Consider the following 21,028-nt stretch of genomic DNA (forward strand, 5'->3'; position numbering starts at 1 on the left):
CTCCTGTTACATTACAACACACTCCAGTTACTTTACAACACACTCCAGTTACATTACAACACACTCCAGTTACATTATAATGCACTACAGTTACATTGTAACAGAATCCATGTAAATTACAACACACTCCAGTTAGAATACAACAAACTCCAGTTACATTACAAGACAGTCCAGTTACATTACACCACACTCCAGTTACATTACAACAAACTCCAGATACATTTCAAGACACTCCAGTTACATTACAACATAGAGCAGTTACAATACAACACACTCCAGTTACATTCCAAAGGACTCCAGTAACGTTACAAGAAATTCCATTTACAATGCTTACACACTCCATTTACATTACGACATACACCAGTTAAATTACAACAAATTCCAGTTACATTACAACACACTCCAGTTATATTACAACACACTCCAGTTACATTACAACATAATCCAGTTACTTTACAACACACTCCAGTTACATTGCAACAGACTCCAGATATATAGAAATAAACTCCAGGTACATTACAACACACTCCAGTTGCATTACAAAAAATTCCAGTTACATTGCAACAAACTCCAGTTACATTACAACAACTTCCACTTACACAACACACTCCAATTACTTTACAAGAAATTCCAATTACACGACAACACACTCCAGTTACAGTACATCAAATTCCATTTACATTACAACAAACTACAATTACATTACAACACACTGCATTTACATTACAACACACTCCAGTTGCGTTACAACACACTCCAGATACAGTACAACGCTCCCCAGTTACATTACAACATACACCAGTTACTTTACAACACCATGCAGTTACTTTACAACACACTCCAGTTACATTACAACACACTGCATTTACATTACAACACACTCCAGTTAAATTACAACACACTCCAATTATATTACAACAAATTCCAGTTACATTACAACAAACTCCAGTTATATTACAACACACTCCAGTTACATTACAACATACTCCAGTTACTTTACAACACACTCCAGTTACATTCCAACACACTCCAGTTACGTTACAACACACTCCAGTTACAGTACAACGCTCTCCAGTTACATTACAACACACACCAGTTACTTTACAACACCATGCAGTTACTTTACAACACACTCCAGTTACATTACAACACACTGCAGTTACATTACAACACACTCCAGTTAAATTACAACACACTCCAATCACATTACAACAAATTCCAGTTACATTACAACACACTCCAGTTATATTACAACACAGTCCAGTTACAATACAACACACTCCAGTTACATTACAACAAATTCCAGTTCAATTACTACAAACTCCAGTTACATTACAGCGCACTCCAATTACATTACAACACACTCCAGTTTCATTACAACACACTGCAGTTACATTACAACACACTCCAGTTACTTTACAACACACACCAGTTACATTGCAACAGAATCCAGATATATAGAAACAAACTCCAGTTACATTACAACACACACCAGTTACTTTACAACACCATGCAGTTACTTTACAACACACTCGTTACATTACAACACACTGCAGTTACATTACAACACACTCCAGTTAAATTACAACACACTCCAATTAAATTACAACAAATTCCAGTTACATTACAAGACACTCCAGTTACATTACAACATACTCAAGTTACATTTCAACACACACCAGTTACATTACAACAAATTCCATTTACATTACAACATACACCAGTTTCATTACAACAACACTCCAGTTACATTACAACACACTCCTGTTACATTACAACAAATTCCATTTACAATACAACACACTCCATTTACATTACAATATACACCAGTTACAATACAACACACTCCAGTTACATTCCAACACACTCCAGTTACATTACAACAAATTCCATTTACAATACTACATACTCCATTTACATTACAACTTACACCACTTACATTACAACACTCTCCAGTTACATTACAACACACTGCATTTACATTACAACACAATCCAGATAAATTACAACAAACTCCAATTATATTACAACAAATTCCAGTTACATTACAACAAACTCCATTTATATTACAACACACTCCAGTTACATTACAACATACTCCAATTACATTACAACACACTCCAGTTATATTACAACACACTCAAGTTATATTACAACACACTCCTGTTACATTACAACACACTCCAGTTACTTTACAACACACTCCAGTTACATTACAACACACTCCAGTTACATTATAATGCACTACAGTTACATTGTAACAGAATCCATGTAAATTACAACACACTCCAGTTAGAATACAACAAACTCCAGTTACATTACAAGACAGTCCAGTTACATTACACCACACTCCAGTTACATTACAACAAACTCCAGATACATTTCAAGACACTCCAGTTACATTACAACATAGAGCAGTTACAATACAACACACTCCAGTTACATTCCAAAGGACTCCAGTTACGTTACAAGAAATTCCATTTACAATGCTTACACACTCCATTTACATTACGACATACACCAGTTAAATTACAACAAATTCCAGTTACATTACAACACACTCCAGTTATATTACAACACACTCCAGTTACATTACAACATAATCCAGTTACTTTACAACACACTCCAGTTACATTGCAACAGACTCCAGATATATAGAAATAAACTCCAGGTACATTACAACACACTCCAGTTGCATTACAACAAATTCCAGTTACATTGCAACAAACTCCAGTTACATTACAACAACTTCCACTTACACAACACACTCCAATTACTTTACAAGAAATTCCAATTACACGACAACACACTTCAGTTACAGTACATCAAATTCCATTTACATTACAACAAACTACAATTACATTACAACACACTGCATTTACATTACAACACACTCCAGTTGCGTTACAACACACTCCAGATACAGTACAACGCTCCCCAGTTACATTACAACATACACCAGTTACTTTACAGCACCATGCAGTTACTTTACAACACACTCCAGTTACATTACAACACACTGCATTTACATTACAACACACTCCAGTTAAATTACAACACACTCCAATTATATTACAACAAATTCCAGTTACATTACAACAAACTCCAGTTATATTACAACACACTCCAGTTACATTACAACATACTCCAGTTACTTTACAACACACTCCAGTTACATTCCAACACACTCCAGTTACGTTACAACACACTCCAGTTACAGTACAACGCTCTCCAGTTACATTACAACACACACCGTTACTTTACAACACACTGCAGTTACATTACAACACACTCCAGTTAAATTACAACACACTCCAATCACATTACAACAAATTCCAGTTACATTACAACACACTCCAGTTATATTACAACACAGTCCAGTTACAATACAACATACTCCAGTTACATTACAACAAATTCCAGTTCAATTACTACAAACTCCAGTTACATTACAGCGCACTCCAATTACATTACAACACACTCCAGTTTCATTACAACACACTGCAGTTACATTGCAACACACTCCAGTTACTTTACAACACACACCAGTTACATTGCAACAGAATCCAGATATATAGAAACAAACTCCAGTTACATTACAACACACACCAGTTGCTTTACAACACCATGCAGTTACTTTACAACACACTCCAGTTACATTACAACACACTGCAGTTACATTACAACACACTCCAGTTAAATTACAACACACTCCAATCACATTACAACAAATTCCAGTTACATTACAACACACTCCAGTTATATTACAACACAGTCCAGTTACAATACAACACACTCAGTTACATTACAACAAATTCCAGTTGAATTACTACATTCTCCAGTTACCTTGCAACAAATTCCACTTACATTACAACAAACTCCAATTACATTACAACACACACCAGTTACATTACAACATACTCCAATTACATTACAACACACGCCAGTTATATTACAACACACTCCAGTTATATTACAACACACTCCTGTTACATTACAACACACTCCAGTTACTTTACAACACACTCCAGTTACATTACAACACACTCCAGTTACATTACAACAAACTCCAGTTACATTCCAACACACTCCAGTTACATTACAACAAATTCCATTTACAATACAACACACTCCAGTTACATTACAACACACTCCTGTTACATTACAACAAATTCCATTTACAATACAACACACTTCATTTACATTACAATATACACCAGTTACAATACAACACACTCCAGTTACATTCCAACACACTCCAGTTACATTACAACAAATTCCATTTACAATACTACATACTCCATTTACATTACAACTTACACCACTTACATTACAACACTCTCCAGTTACATTACAACACACTGCATTTACATTACAACACACTCCAGATAAATTACAACACACTCCAATTATATTACAACAAATTCCAGTTACATTACAACAAACTCCATTTATATTACAACACACTCCAGTTACATTACAACATACTCCAATTACATTACAACACACTCCAGTTATATTACAACACACTCAAGTTATATTACAACACACTCCTGTTACATTATAACACACTCCAGTTACTTTACAACACACTCCAGTTACATTACAACACACTCCAGTTACATTATAATGCACTACAGTTACATTGTAACAGAATCCATGTAAATTACAACACACTCCAGTTAGAATACAACAAACTCCAGTTACATTACAACAAACTCCAGATACATTACAAGACACTCCAGTTACATTACAACATAGAGCAGTTACAATACAACACACTCCAGTTACATTCCAAAGGACTCTAGTTACGTTACAAGAAATTCCATTTACAATGCTTACACACTCCATTTACATTACGACATACACCAGTTAAATTACAACAAATTCCAGTTACATTACAACACACTCCAGTTATATTACAACACACTCCAATTATATTGCAACAAATTCCAGTTACATTACAACAAACTCCAGTTATATTACAACACACTCCAGTTACTTTACAACACACTCCAGTTACATTCCAACACACTCCAGTTACGTTACAACACACTCCAGTTACAGTACAACGCTCTCCAGTTACATTACAACACACACCAGTTACTTTACAACACCATGCAGTTACTTTACAACACACTCCAGTTACATTACAACACACTGCAGTTACATTACAACACACTCCAGTTAAATTACAACACTCTCCAATCACATTACAACAAATTCCAGTTACATTACAACAAATTCCAGTTGAATTACTACAAACTCCAGTTACATTACAGCGCACTCCAATTACATTACAACACACTCCAGTTTCATTACAACACACTGCAGTTACATTACAACACACTCCAGTTACTTTACAACACACACCAGTTACATTGCAACAGAATCCAGATATATAGAAACAAACTCCAGTTACATTACAACACACACCAGTTACTTTACAACACCATGCAGTTAATTTACAACACACTCGTTACATTACAACACACTGCAGTTACATTACAACACACTCCAGTTAAATTACAACACACTCCAATTAAATTACAACAAATTCCAGTTACATTACAAGACACTCCAGTTACATTACAACATACTCAAGTTACATTTCAACACACACCAGTTACATTACAACAAATTCCATTTACATTACAACATACACCAGTTTCATTACAACACACTCCTGTTACATTACAACAAATTCCATTTACAATACAACACACTCCATTTACATTACAATATACACCAGTTACAATACAACACACTCCAGTTACATTCCAACACACTCCAGTTACATTACAACAAATTCCATTTACAATACTACATACTCCATTTACATTACAACTTACACCACTTACATTACAACACTCTCCAGTTACATTACAACACACTGCATTTACATTACAACACAATCCAGATAAATTACAACAAACTCCAATTATATTACAACAAATTCCAGTTACATTACAACAAACTCCATTTATATTACAACACACTCCAGTTACATTACAACATACTCCAATTACATTACAACACACTCCAGTTATATTACAACACACTCAAGTTATATTACAACACACTCCTGTTACATTACAACACACTCCAGTTACTTTACAACACACTCCAGTTACATTACAACACACTCCAGTTACATTATAATGCACTACAGTTACATTGTAACAGAATCCATGTAAATTACAACACACTCCAGTTAGAATACAACAAACTCCAGTTACATTACAAGACAGTCCAGTTACATTACACCACACTCCAGTTACATTACAACAAACTCCAGATACATTTCAAGACACTCCAGTTACATTACAACATAGAGCAGTTACAATACAACACACTCCAGTTACATTCCAAAGGACTCCAGTTACGTTACAAGAAATTCCATTTACAATGCTTACACACTCCATTTACATTACGACATACACCAGTTAAATTACAACAAATTCCAGTTACATTACAACACACTCCAGTTATATTACAACACACTCCAGTTACATTACAACATAATCCAGTTACTTTACAACACATTCCAGTTACATTGCAACAGACTCCAGATATATAGAAATAAACTCCAGGTACATTACAACACACTCCAGTTGCATTACAACAAATTCCAGTTACATTGCAACAAACTCCAGTTACATTACAACAACTTCCACTTACACAACACACTCCAATTACTTTACAAGAAATTCCAATTACACGACAACACACTCCAGTTACAGTACATCAAATTCCATTTACATTACAACAAACTACAATTACATTACAACACACTGCATTTACATTGCAACACACTCCAGTTGCGTTACAACACACTCCAGACACAGTACAACGCTCCCCAGTTACATTACAACATACACCAGTTACTTTACAACACCATGCAGTTACTTTACAACACACTCCAGTTACATTACAACACACTGCATTTACATTACAACACACTCCAGTTAAATTACAACACACTCCAATTATATTACAACAAATTCCAGTTACATTACAACAAACTCCAGTTATATTACAACACACTCCAGTTACATTACAACATACTCCAGTTACTTTACAACACACTCCAGTTACATTCCAACACACTCCAGTTACGTTACAACACACTCCAGTTACAGTACAACGCTCTCCAGTTACATTACAACACACACCAGTTACTTTACAACACCATGCAGTTACTTTACAATACACTCCAGTTACATTACAACACACTGCAGTTACATTACAACACACTCCAGTTAAATTACGACACACTCCAATCACATTACAACAAATTCCAGTTACATTACAACACACTCCAGTTATATTACAACACGGTCCAGTTACAATACAACATACCCCAGTTACATTACAACAAATTCCAGTTCAATTACTACAAACTCCAGTTACATTACAGCGCACTCCAATTACATTACAACACACTCCAGTTTCATTACAACACACTGCAGTTACATTACAACACACTCCAGTTACTTTACAACACACACCAGTTACATTGCAACAGAATCCAGATATATAGAAACAAACTCCAGTTACATTACAACACACACCAGTTACTTTACAACACCATGCAGTTACTTTACAACACACTCCAGTTACATTACAACACACTGCAGTTACATTACAACACACTCCAGTTAAATTACAACACACTCCAATTACATTACAACAAATTCCAGTTACATTACAACACACTCCAGTTATATTACAACACAATCCAGTTACATTACAACACACTCCAGTTACATTACAACTAATTCCAGTTAAATTACTACATACGCCAGTTACATTACAGTGCTCTCCAAATACATGACAACACACTCCAGTTTCATTACAACACACTGCAGTTACAATACAACACACTCCAGTTACTTTACAACACACACCAGTTACATTGCAACAGAATCCAGATATATAGAAACAAACCCCAGTTACATTACAACACACTCCAGTTACATTACAAAAAATTCCAGTTACATTACAACAAACTCCAGTTACATTACAACAAATTCCACTTACACTACAACACACTCCAATTACATGACAACAAATTCCACGTACACGACAACACATTCCAGTTATATTACAACAAATTCTACTTACATTACAACAAACTCCAATTACATTACAACATACTCCAGTAATATTACAACACACTCAAGTTATATTACAACACACTCCTGTTACATTACAACACACTCCAGTTACTTTACAACACCCTCCAGTTACATGACAACACACTCCAGTTACATTGTAACAGAATCCAGGTAAATTACAACACACTCCAGTTAGATTACAACACACTCCAGTTGCATTACAACAAATTCCCGTTAAATTACAACACACTCCAGTTACATTACAGCGCATTCCAATTACATTACAACATACTCCAGTTTCATTACAACACACTGCAGTTACATTACAACACACTAGAGTTACATTACAACACACTCCAGATATATTACAAGACACTCCAGTTACATTACAACACACTCTAGTTACATTTCAACAAACACCAGTTACATTGCAACAAATTCCATTTACATTACAACATACACCAGTTACATTACAACACACTCCAGTTACATTACAACACACTCCTGTTATATTACAACACAGTCCAGTTACAATGCAACATACTCCAGTTATATTACAACAAAGTCCAGTTACAATACAACGCACTCCAGTTTCATTACAACACACTGCAGTTACATTACAACACACTAGAGTTACATTACAACACACTCCAGATATATTACAAGACACTCCAGTTACATTTTAACAAATTCCATTTACAATACAATACACTCCATTTACATTACAACATACACCAGTTACATTACAACACACTCCAGTTACATTACAACACACTCCAGTTACATTACAACACACTCCTGCTATATTACAACACAGTCCAGTTACAATACAACATACTCCAGTTATATTACAACAAAGTCCAGTTACAATACAACACACTCCAGTTACATTACAACAAATTCCAGTTCAATTACTACATACTCCAGTTACATTACAGCGCACTCCAATTACATTACAACACACTCCAGTTTCATTACAACACACTGCAGTTACATTACAACACACTCCATTTACTTTACAACACACACCAGTTACATTGCAACAGAATCCAGATATATAGAAACAAACTCCAGTTACATTACAACACACTCCAGTTACATTGCAACAAATTCCAGTTACATTACAACAAACTCCAGTTACATTACAACAAATTCCACTACATTACAACAAACTCCAATTACGTTAGAACACACACCAGTTACATTACAACATACTCCAATTACATTACAACGCCAGTTATATTACAACTCACTCCAGTTATATTACAACACAGTCCAGTTACAATACAACACACTCCAGTTATATTACAACAAAGTCCAGTTACAATACAACACACTCCAGTTACATTACAACAAATTCCAGTTCAATTACTACATACTCCAGTTACATTACAGCGCACTCCAATTACATTACAACGCACTCCAGTTTCATTACAACACACACCAGTTACATTACAACATACTCCAATTACATTACAACACACTCCTGTTACATTACAACAAATTCCATTTACAATACAACACACTCCATTTACATTACAATATACACCAGTTACAATACAACACACTCCAGTTACATTCCAACACACTCCAGTTACATTACAACAAATTCCATTTACAATACTACATACTCCATTTACATTACAACTTACACCACTTACATTACAACACTCTCCAGTTACATTACAACACACTGCATTTACATTACAACACACTCCAGATAAATTACAACACACTCCAATTATATTACAACAAATTCCAGTTACATTACAACAAACTCCATTTATATTACAACACACTCCAGTTACATTACAACATACTCCAATTACATTACAACACACTCCAGTTATATTACAACACACTCAAGTTATATTACAACACACTCCTGTTACATTATAACACACTCCAGTTACTTTACAACACACTCCAGTTACATTACAACACACTCCAGTTACATTATGATGCACTACAGTTACATTGTAACAGAATCCATTTAAATTACAACACACTCCAGTTAGAATACAACAAACTCCAGTTACATTACAAGACAGTCCAGTTACATTACACCACACTCCAGTTGCATTACAACAAACTCCAGATACATTACAAGACACTCCAGTTACATTACAACATAGAGCAGTTACAATACAACACACTCCAGTTACATTCCAAAGGACTCCAGTTACGTTACAAGAAATTCCATTTACAATGCTTACACACTCCATTTACATTACGACAGACACCAGTTAAATTACAACAAATTCCAGTTATATTACAACACACTCCAGTAATATTACAACACACTCCAGTTACATTACAACGTAATCCAGTTACTTTACAACACACTCCAGTTACATTGCAACAGACTCCAGATATATAGAAATAAACTCCAGGTACATTACAACACACTCCAATTGCATTACAACAAATTCCAGTTACATTGCAACAAACTCCAGTTACATTACAACAACTTTCACTTACACAACACACTCCAATTACTTTACAAGAAATTCCAATTACACGACAACACACTCCAGTTACAGTACATCAAATTCCATTTATATTACAAGAAACTACAATTACATTACAACACACTGCATTTACATTACAACACACTCCAGTTGCGTTACAACACACTCCAGATACAGTACAACGCTCCCCAGTTACATTACAACATACACCAGTTACTTTACAACACCATGCAGTTACTTTACAACACACTCCAGTTACATTACAACACACTCCAGTTAAATTACAACACACTCCAATTATATTGCAACAAATTCCAGTTACATTACAACAAACTCCAGTTATATTACAACACACTCCAGTTACATTACAACATACTCCAGTTACTTTACAACACACTCCAGTTACATTCCAACACACTCCAGTTACGTTACAACACACTCCAGTTACAGTACAACGCTCTCCAGTTACATTACAACACACACCAGTTACTTTACAACACCATGCAGTTACTTTACAACACACTCCAGTTACATTACAACACACTGCAGTTACATTACAACACACTCCAGTTAAATTACAACACACTCCAATCACATTACAACAAATTCCAGTTACATTACAACACACTCCAGTTATATTACAACACAGTCCAGTTACAATACAACACACTCCAGTTACATAGATACATAGAAGATAGGAGCAGGAGTAGGCCATTCGGCCCTTCGTGCCTGCTCCGCCATTCGATGAGATCATGGCTGATCCTTTAATTCAGTATCCCGTCCCCGCCTTCTCTCCGTAACCCTTAACCCCTTTTGCCCGTAGAAATATATCTAATTCCCTCTTAAATATATTTAATGAGCTGGCGTACACTGCCCTCTGTGGCAATGAGTTCCACAGGTTCACCACTCTCTGAGTGAAGAAATTCCCCCTCATCTCTGTCCTAAATGGTTTAGCCCTTATCCTTAAATTATGTCCTCTAGTTCTGTTCTCACCCGCCAAGGGAAACATTCCTTCTGCATCCAGTCTGTCTAGACCTGTCAGAATTTTATACACTTCTATGAGGTCCCCTCTCAATCTTCTAAACTCCAGTGTGTACATCCCTAAACTACATAGTCTCTCCTCATAGGTCATTCCCGCCATTCCTGGTATCAGCCTGGTGAATCGCCGCTGCACCCCCTCCATGGTTACATTACAACAATGGTTACATTACAACAAATTCCAGTTCAATTACTACAAACTCCAGTTACATTACAGCGCACTCCAATTACATTACAACACACTCCAGTTTCATTACAACACACTGCAGTTACATTACAACACACTCCAGTTACTTTACAACACACACCAGTTACATTGCAACAGAATCCAGATATATAGAAACAAACTCCAGTTACATTACAACACACACCAGTTACTTTACAACACCATGCAGTTACTTTACAACACACTCGTTACATTACAACACACTGCAGTTACATTACAACACACTCCAGTTAAATTACAACACACTCCAATTAAATTACAACAAATTCCAGTTACATTACAAGACACTCCAGTTACATTACAACATACTCAAGTTACATTTCAACACACACCAGTTACATTACAACAAATTCCATTTACATTACAACATACACCAGTTTCATTACAACACACTCCAGTTACATTACAACACACTCCTGTTACATTACAACAAATTCCATTTACAATACAACACACTCCATTTTCATTACAATATACACCAGTTACAATACAACACACTCCAGTTACATTCCAACACACTCCAGTTACATTACAACAAATTCCATTTACAATACTACATACTCCATTTACATTACAACTTACACCACTTACATTACAACACTCTCCAGTTACATTACAACACACTGCATTTACATTACAACACAATCCAGATAAATTACAACAAACTCCAATTATATTACAACAAATTCCAGTTACATTACAACAAACTCCATTTATATTACAACACACTCCAGTTACATTACAACATACTCCAATTACATTACAACACACTCCAGTTATATTACAACACACTCAAGTTATATTACAACACACTCCTGTTACATTACAACACACTCCAGTTACTTTACAACACACTCCAGTTACATTACAACACACTCCAGTTACATTATAATGCACTACAGTTACATTGTAACAGAATCCATGTAAATTACAACACACTCCAGTTAGAATACAACAAACTCCAGTTACATTACAAGACAGTCCAGTTACATTACACCACACTCCAGTTACATTACAACAAACTCCAGATACATTTCAAGACACTCCAGTTACATTACAACATAGAGCAGTTACAATACAACACACTCCAGTTACATTCCAAAGGACTCCAGTAACGTTACAAGAAATTCCATTTACAATGCTTACACACTCCATTTACATTACGACATACACCAGTTAAATTACAACAAATTCCAGTTACATTACAACACACTCCAGTTATATTACAACACACTCCAGTTACATTACAACATAATCCAGTTACTTTACAACACACTCCAGTTACATTGCAACAGACTCCAGATATATAGAAATAAACTCCAGGTACATTACAACACACTCCAGTTGCATTACAAAAAATTCCAGTTACATTGCAACAAACTCCAGTTACATTACAACAACTTCCACTTACACAACACACTCCAATTACTTTACAAGAAATTCCAATTACACGACAACACACTCCAGTTACAGTACATCAAATTCCATTTACATTACAACAAACTACAATTACATTACAACACACTGCATTTACATTACAACACACTCCAGTTGCGTTACAACACACTCCAGATACAGTACAACGCTCCCCAGTTACATTACAACATACACCAGTTACTTTACAACACCATGCAGTTACTTTACAACACACTCCAGTTACATTACAACACACTGCATTTACATTACAACACACTCCAGTTAAATTACAACACACTCCAATTATATTACAACAAATTCCAGTTACATTACAACAAACTCCAGTTATATTACAACACACTCCAGTTACATTACAACATACTCCAGTTACTTTACAACACACTCCAGTTACATTCCAACACACTCCAGTTACGTTACAACACACTCCAGTTACAGTACAACGCTCTCCAGTTACATTACAACACACACCAGTTACTTTACAACACCATGCAGTTACTTTACAACACACTCCAGTTACATTACAACACACTGCAGTTACATTACAACACACTCCAGTTAAATTACAACACACTCCAATCACATTACAACAAATTCCAGTTACATTACAACACACTCCAGTTATATTACAACACAGTCCAGTTACAATACAACACACTCCAGTTACATTACAACAAATTCCAGTTCAATTACTACAAACTCCAGTTACATTACAGCGCACTCCAATTACATTACAACACACTCCAGTTTCATTACAACACACTGCAGTTACATTACAACACACTCCAGTTACTTTACAACACACACCAGTTACATTGCAACAGAATCCAGATATATAGAAACAAACTCCAGTTACATTACAACACACACCAGTTACTTTACAACACCATGCAGTTACTTTACAACACACTCGTTACATTACAACACACTGCAGTTACATTACAACACACTCCAGTTAAATTACAACACACTCCAATTAAATTACAACAAATTCCAGTTACATTACAAGACACTCCAGTTACATTACAACATACTCAAGTTACATTTCAACACACACCAGTTACATTACAACAAATTCCATTTACATTACAACATACACCAGTTTCATTACAACACACTCCAGTTACATTACAACACACTCCTGTTACATTACAACAAATTCCATTTACAATACAACACACTCCATTTACATTACAATATACACCAGTTACAATACAACACACTCCAGTTACATTCCAACACACTCCAGTTACATTACAACAAATTCCATTTACAATACTACATACTCCATTTACATTACAACTTACACCACTTACATTACAACACTCTCCAGTTACATTACAACACACTGCATTTACATTACAACACAATCCAGATAAATTACAACAAACTCCAATTATATTACAACAAATTCCAGTTACATTACAACAAACTCCATTTATATTACAACACACTCCAGTTACATTACAACATACTCCAATTACATTACAACACACTCCAGTTATATTACAACACACTCAAGTTATATTACAACACACTCCTGTTACATTACAACACACTCCAGTTACTTTACAACACACTCCAGTTACATTACAACACACTCCAGTTACATTATAATGCACTACAGTTACATTGTAACAGAATCCATGTAAATTACAACACACTCCAGTTAGAATACAACAAACTCCAGTTACATTACAAGACAGTCCAGTTACATTACACCACACTCCAGTTACATTACAACAAACTCCAGATACATTTCAAGACACTCCAGTTACATTACAACATAGAGCAGTTACAATACAACACACTCCAGTTACATTCCAAAGGACTCCAGTTACGTTACAAGAAATTCCATTTACAATGCTTACACACTCCATTTACATTACGACATACACCAGTTAAATTACAACAAATTCCAGTTACATTACAACACACTCCAGTTATATTACAACACACTCCAGTTACATTACAACATAATCCAGTTACTTTACAACACACTCCAGTTACATTGCAACAGACTCCAGATATATAGAAATAAACTCCAGGTACATTACAACACACTCCAGTTGCATTACAACAAATTCCAGTTACATTGCAACAAACTCCAGTTACATTACAACAACTTCCACTTACACAACACACTCCAATTACTTTACAAGAAATTCCAATTACACGACAACACACTCCAGTTACAGTACATCAAATTCCATTTACATTACAACAAACTACAATTACATTACAACACACTGCATTTACATTACAACACACTCCAGTTGCGTTACAACACACTCCAGATACAGTACAACGCTCCCCAGTTACATTACAACATACACCAGTTACTTTACAACACCATGCAGTTACTTTACAACACACTCCAGTTACATTACAACACACTGCATTTACATTACAACACACTCCAGTTAAATTACAACACACTCCAATTATATTACAACAAATTCCAGTTACATTACAACAAACTCCAGTTATATTACAACACACTCCAGTTACATTACAACATACTCCAGTTACTTTACAACACACTCCAGTTACATTCCAACACACTCCAGTTACGTTACAACACACTCCAGTTACAGTACAACGCTCTCCAGTTACATTACAACACACACCAGTTACTTTACAACACCATGCAGTTACTTTACAACACACTCCAGTTACATTACAACACACTGCAGTTACATTACAACACACTCCAGTTAAATTACAACACACTCCAATCACATTACAACAAATTCCAGTTACATTACAACACACTCCAGTTACATTACAACAAATTCCAGTTCAATTACTACAAACTCCAGTTACATTACAGCGCACTCCAATTACATTACAACACACTCCAGTTTCATTACAACACACTGCAGTTACATTGCAACACACTCCAGTTACTTTACAACACACACCAGTTACATTGCAACAGAATCCAGATATATAGAAACAAACTCCAGTTACATTACAACACACACCAGTTGCTTTACAACACCATGCAGTTACTTTACAACACACTCCAGTTACATTACAACACACTGCAGTTACATTACAACACACTCCAGTTAAATTACAACACACTCCAATCACATTACAACAAATTCCAGTTACATTACAACACACTCCAGTTATATTACAACACAGTCCAGTTACAATACAACACACTCAGTTACATTACAACAAATTCCAGTTCAATTACTACATTCTCCAGTTACCTTGCAACAAATTCCACTTACATTACAACAAACTCCAATTACATTACAACACACACCAGTTACATTACAACATACTCCAATTACATTACAACACACGCCAGTTATATTACAACACACTCCAGTTATATTACAACACACTCCTGTTACATTACAACACACTCCAGTTACTTTACAACACACTCCAGTTACATTACAACACACTCCAGTTACATTACAACAAACTCCAGTTACATTCCAACACACTCCAGTTACATTACAACAAATTCCATTTACAATACAACACACTCCAGTTACATTACAACACACTCCTGTTACATTACAACAAATTCCATTTACAATACAACACACTTCATTTACATTACAATATACACCAGTTACAATACAACACACTCCAGTTACATTCCAACACACTCCAGTTACATTACAACAAATTCCATTTACAATACTACATACTCCATTTACATTACAACTTACACCACTTACATTACAACACTCTCCAGTTACATTACAACACACTGCATTTACATTACAACACACTCCAGATAAATTACAACACACTCCAATTATATTACAACAAATTCCAGTTACATTACAACAAACTCCATTTATATTACAACACACTCCAGTTACATTACAACATACTCCAATTACATTACAACACACTCCAGTTATATTACAACACACTCAAGTTATATTACAACACACTCCTGTTACATTATAACACACTCCAGTTACTTTACAACACACTCCAGTTACATTACAACACACTCCAGTTACATTATAATGCACTACAGTTACATTGTAACAGAATCCATGTAAATTACAACACACTCCAGTTAGAATACAACAAACTCCAGTTACATTACAAGACAGTCCAGTTACATTACACCACACTCCAGTTACATTACAACAATCTCCAGATACATTACAAGACACTCCAGTTACATTACAACATAGAGCAGTAACAATACAACACACTCCAGTTACATTCCAAAGGACTCCAGTTACGTTACAAGAAATTCCATTTACAATGCTTACACACTCCATTTACATTACGACATACACCAGTTAAATTACAACAAATTCCAGTTACATTACAACACACTCCAGTTATATTACAACACACTCCAATTATATTGCAACAAATTCCAGTTACATTACAACAAACTCCAGTTATATTACAACACACTCCAGTTACTTTACAACACACTCCAGTTACATTCCAACACACTCCAGTTACGTTACAACACACTCCAGTTACAGTACAACGCTCTCCAGTTACATTACAACACACACCAGTTACTTTACAACACCATGCAGTTACTTTACAACACACTCCAGTTACATTACAACACACTGCAGTTACATTACAACACACTCCAGTTAAATTACAACACTCTCCAATCACATTACAACAAATTCCAGTTACATTACAACACACTCCAGTTATATTACAACACAGTCCAGTTACAATACAACACACTCCAGTTACATTACAACAAATTCCAGTTGAATTACTACAAACTCCAGTTACATTACAGCGCACTCCAATTACATTACAACACACTCCAGTTTCATTACAACACACTGCAGTTACATTACAACACACTCCAGTTACTTTACAACACACACCAGTTACATTGCAACAGAATCCAGATATATAGAAACAAACTCCAGTTACATTACAACACACACCAGTTACTTTACAACACCATGCAGTTACTTTACAACACACTCGTTACATTACAACACACTGCAGTTACATTACAACACACTCCAGTTAAATTACAACACACTCCAATTAAATTACAACAAATTCCAGTTACATTACAAGACACTCCAGTTACATTACAACATACTCAAGTTACATTTCAACACACACCAGTTACATTACAACAAATTCCATTTACATTACAACATACACCAGTTTCATTACAACACACTCCAGTTACATTACAACACACTCCTGTTACATTACAACAAATTCCATTTACAATACAACACACTCCATTTACATTACAATATACACCAGTTACAATACAACACACTCCAGTTACATTCCAACACACTCCAGTTACATTACAACAAATTCCATTTACAATACTACATACTCCATTTACATTACAACTTACACCACTTACATTACAACACTCTCCAGTTACATTACAACACACTGCATTTACATTACAACACAATCCAGATAAATTACAACAAACTCCAATTATATTACAACAAATTCCAGTTACATTACAACAAACTCCATTTATATTACAACACACTCCAGTTACATTACAACATACTCCAATTACATTACAACACACTCCAGTTATATTACAACACACTCAAGTTATATTACAACACACTCCTGTTACATTACAACACACTCCAGTTACTTTACAACACACTCCAGTTACATTACAACACACTCCAGTTACATTATAATGCACTACAGTTACATTGTAACAGAATCCATGTAAATTACAACACACTCCAGTTAGAATACAACAAACTCCAGTTACATTACAAGACAGTCCAGTTACATTACACCACATTCCAGTTACATTACAACAAACTCCAGATACATTTCAAGACACTCCAGTTATATTACAACATAGAGCAGTTACAATACAACACACTCCAGTTACATTCCAAAGGACTCCAGTTACGTTACAAGAAATTCCATTTACAATGCTTACACACTCCATTTACATTACGACATACACCAGTTAAATTACAACAAATTCCAGTTACATTACAACACACTCCAGTTATATTACAACACACTCCAGTTACATTACAACATAATCCAGTTACTTTACAACACACTCCAGTTACATTGCAACAGACTCCAGATATATAGAAATAAACTCCAGGTACATTACAACACACTCCAGTTGCATTACAACAAATTCCAGTTACATTGCAACAAACTCCAGTTACATTACAACAACTTCCACTTACACAACACACTCCAATTACTTTACAAGAAATTCCAATTACACGACAACACACTCCAGTTACAGTACATCAAATTCCATTTACATTACAACAAACTACAATTACATTACAACACACTGCATTTACATTGCAACACACTCCAGTTGCGTTACAACACACTCCAGACACAGTACAACGCTCCCCAGTTACATTACAACATACACCAGTTACTTTACAACACCATGCAGTTACTTTACAACACACTCCAGTTACATTACAACACACTGCATTTACATTACAACACACTCCAGTTAAATTACAACACACTCGAATTATATTACAACAAATTCCAGTTACATTACAACAAACTCCAGTTATATTACAACGCACTCCAGTTACATTACAACATACTCCAGTTACTTTACAACACACTCCAGTTACATTCCAACACACTCCAGTTACGTTACAACACACTCCAGTTACAGTACAACGCTCTCCAGTTACATTACAACACACACCAGTTACTTTACAACACCATGCAGTTACTTTACAATACACTCCAGTTACATTACAACACACTGCAGTAACATTACAACACACTCCAGTTAAATTACAACACACTCCAATCACATTACAACAAATTCCAGTTACATTACAACACACTCCAGTTATATTACAACACGGTCCAGTTACAATACAACATACTCCAGTTACATTACAACAAATTCCAGTTCAATTACTACAAACTCCAGTTACATTACAGCGCACTCCAATTACATTACAACACACTCCAGTTTCATTACAACACACTGCAGTTACATTACAACACACTCCAGTTACTTTACAACACACACCAGTTACATTGCAACAGAATCCAGATATATAGAAACAAACTCCAGTTACATTACAACACACACCAGTTACTTTACAACACCATGCAGTTACTTTACAACACACTCCAGTTACATTACAACACACTGCAGTTACATTACAACACACTCCAGTTAAATTACAACACACTCCAATCACATTACAACAAATTCCAGTTACATTACAATACACTCCAGTTATATTACAACACAGTCCAGTTACAATACAACACACTCAGTTACATTACAACAAATTCCAGTTCAATTACTACATACTCCAGTTACCTTGCAACAAATTCCACTTACATTACAACAAACTCCAATTACATTACCACACACACCAGTTACATTACAACATACTCCAATTACATTACAACACACGCCAGTTATATTACAACACACTCCAGTTATATTACAACACACTCCTGTTACATTACAACACACTCCAGTTACTTTACAACACACTCCAGTTACATGACAACACACTCCAGTTACATTACAACAAACTCCAGTTACATTCCAACACACTCCAGTTACATTACAACAAATTCCATTTACAATACAACACACTCCAGCTACATTACAACACACTCCTGTTACATTACAACAAATTCCATTTACAATACAACACACTTCATTTACATTACAATATACACCAGTTACAATACAACACACTCCAGTTACATTCCAACACACTCCAGTTACATTA

Source organism: Somniosus microcephalus, chromosome 18 (assembly GCF_052327205.1).
Source record: "Somniosus microcephalus isolate GS21.2 chromosome 18, FLI_Smic_1.0, whole genome shotgun sequence".
Classification (NCBI taxonomy): domain Eukaryota; kingdom Metazoa; phylum Chordata; class Chondrichthyes; order Squaliformes; family Somniosidae; genus Somniosus; species Somniosus microcephalus.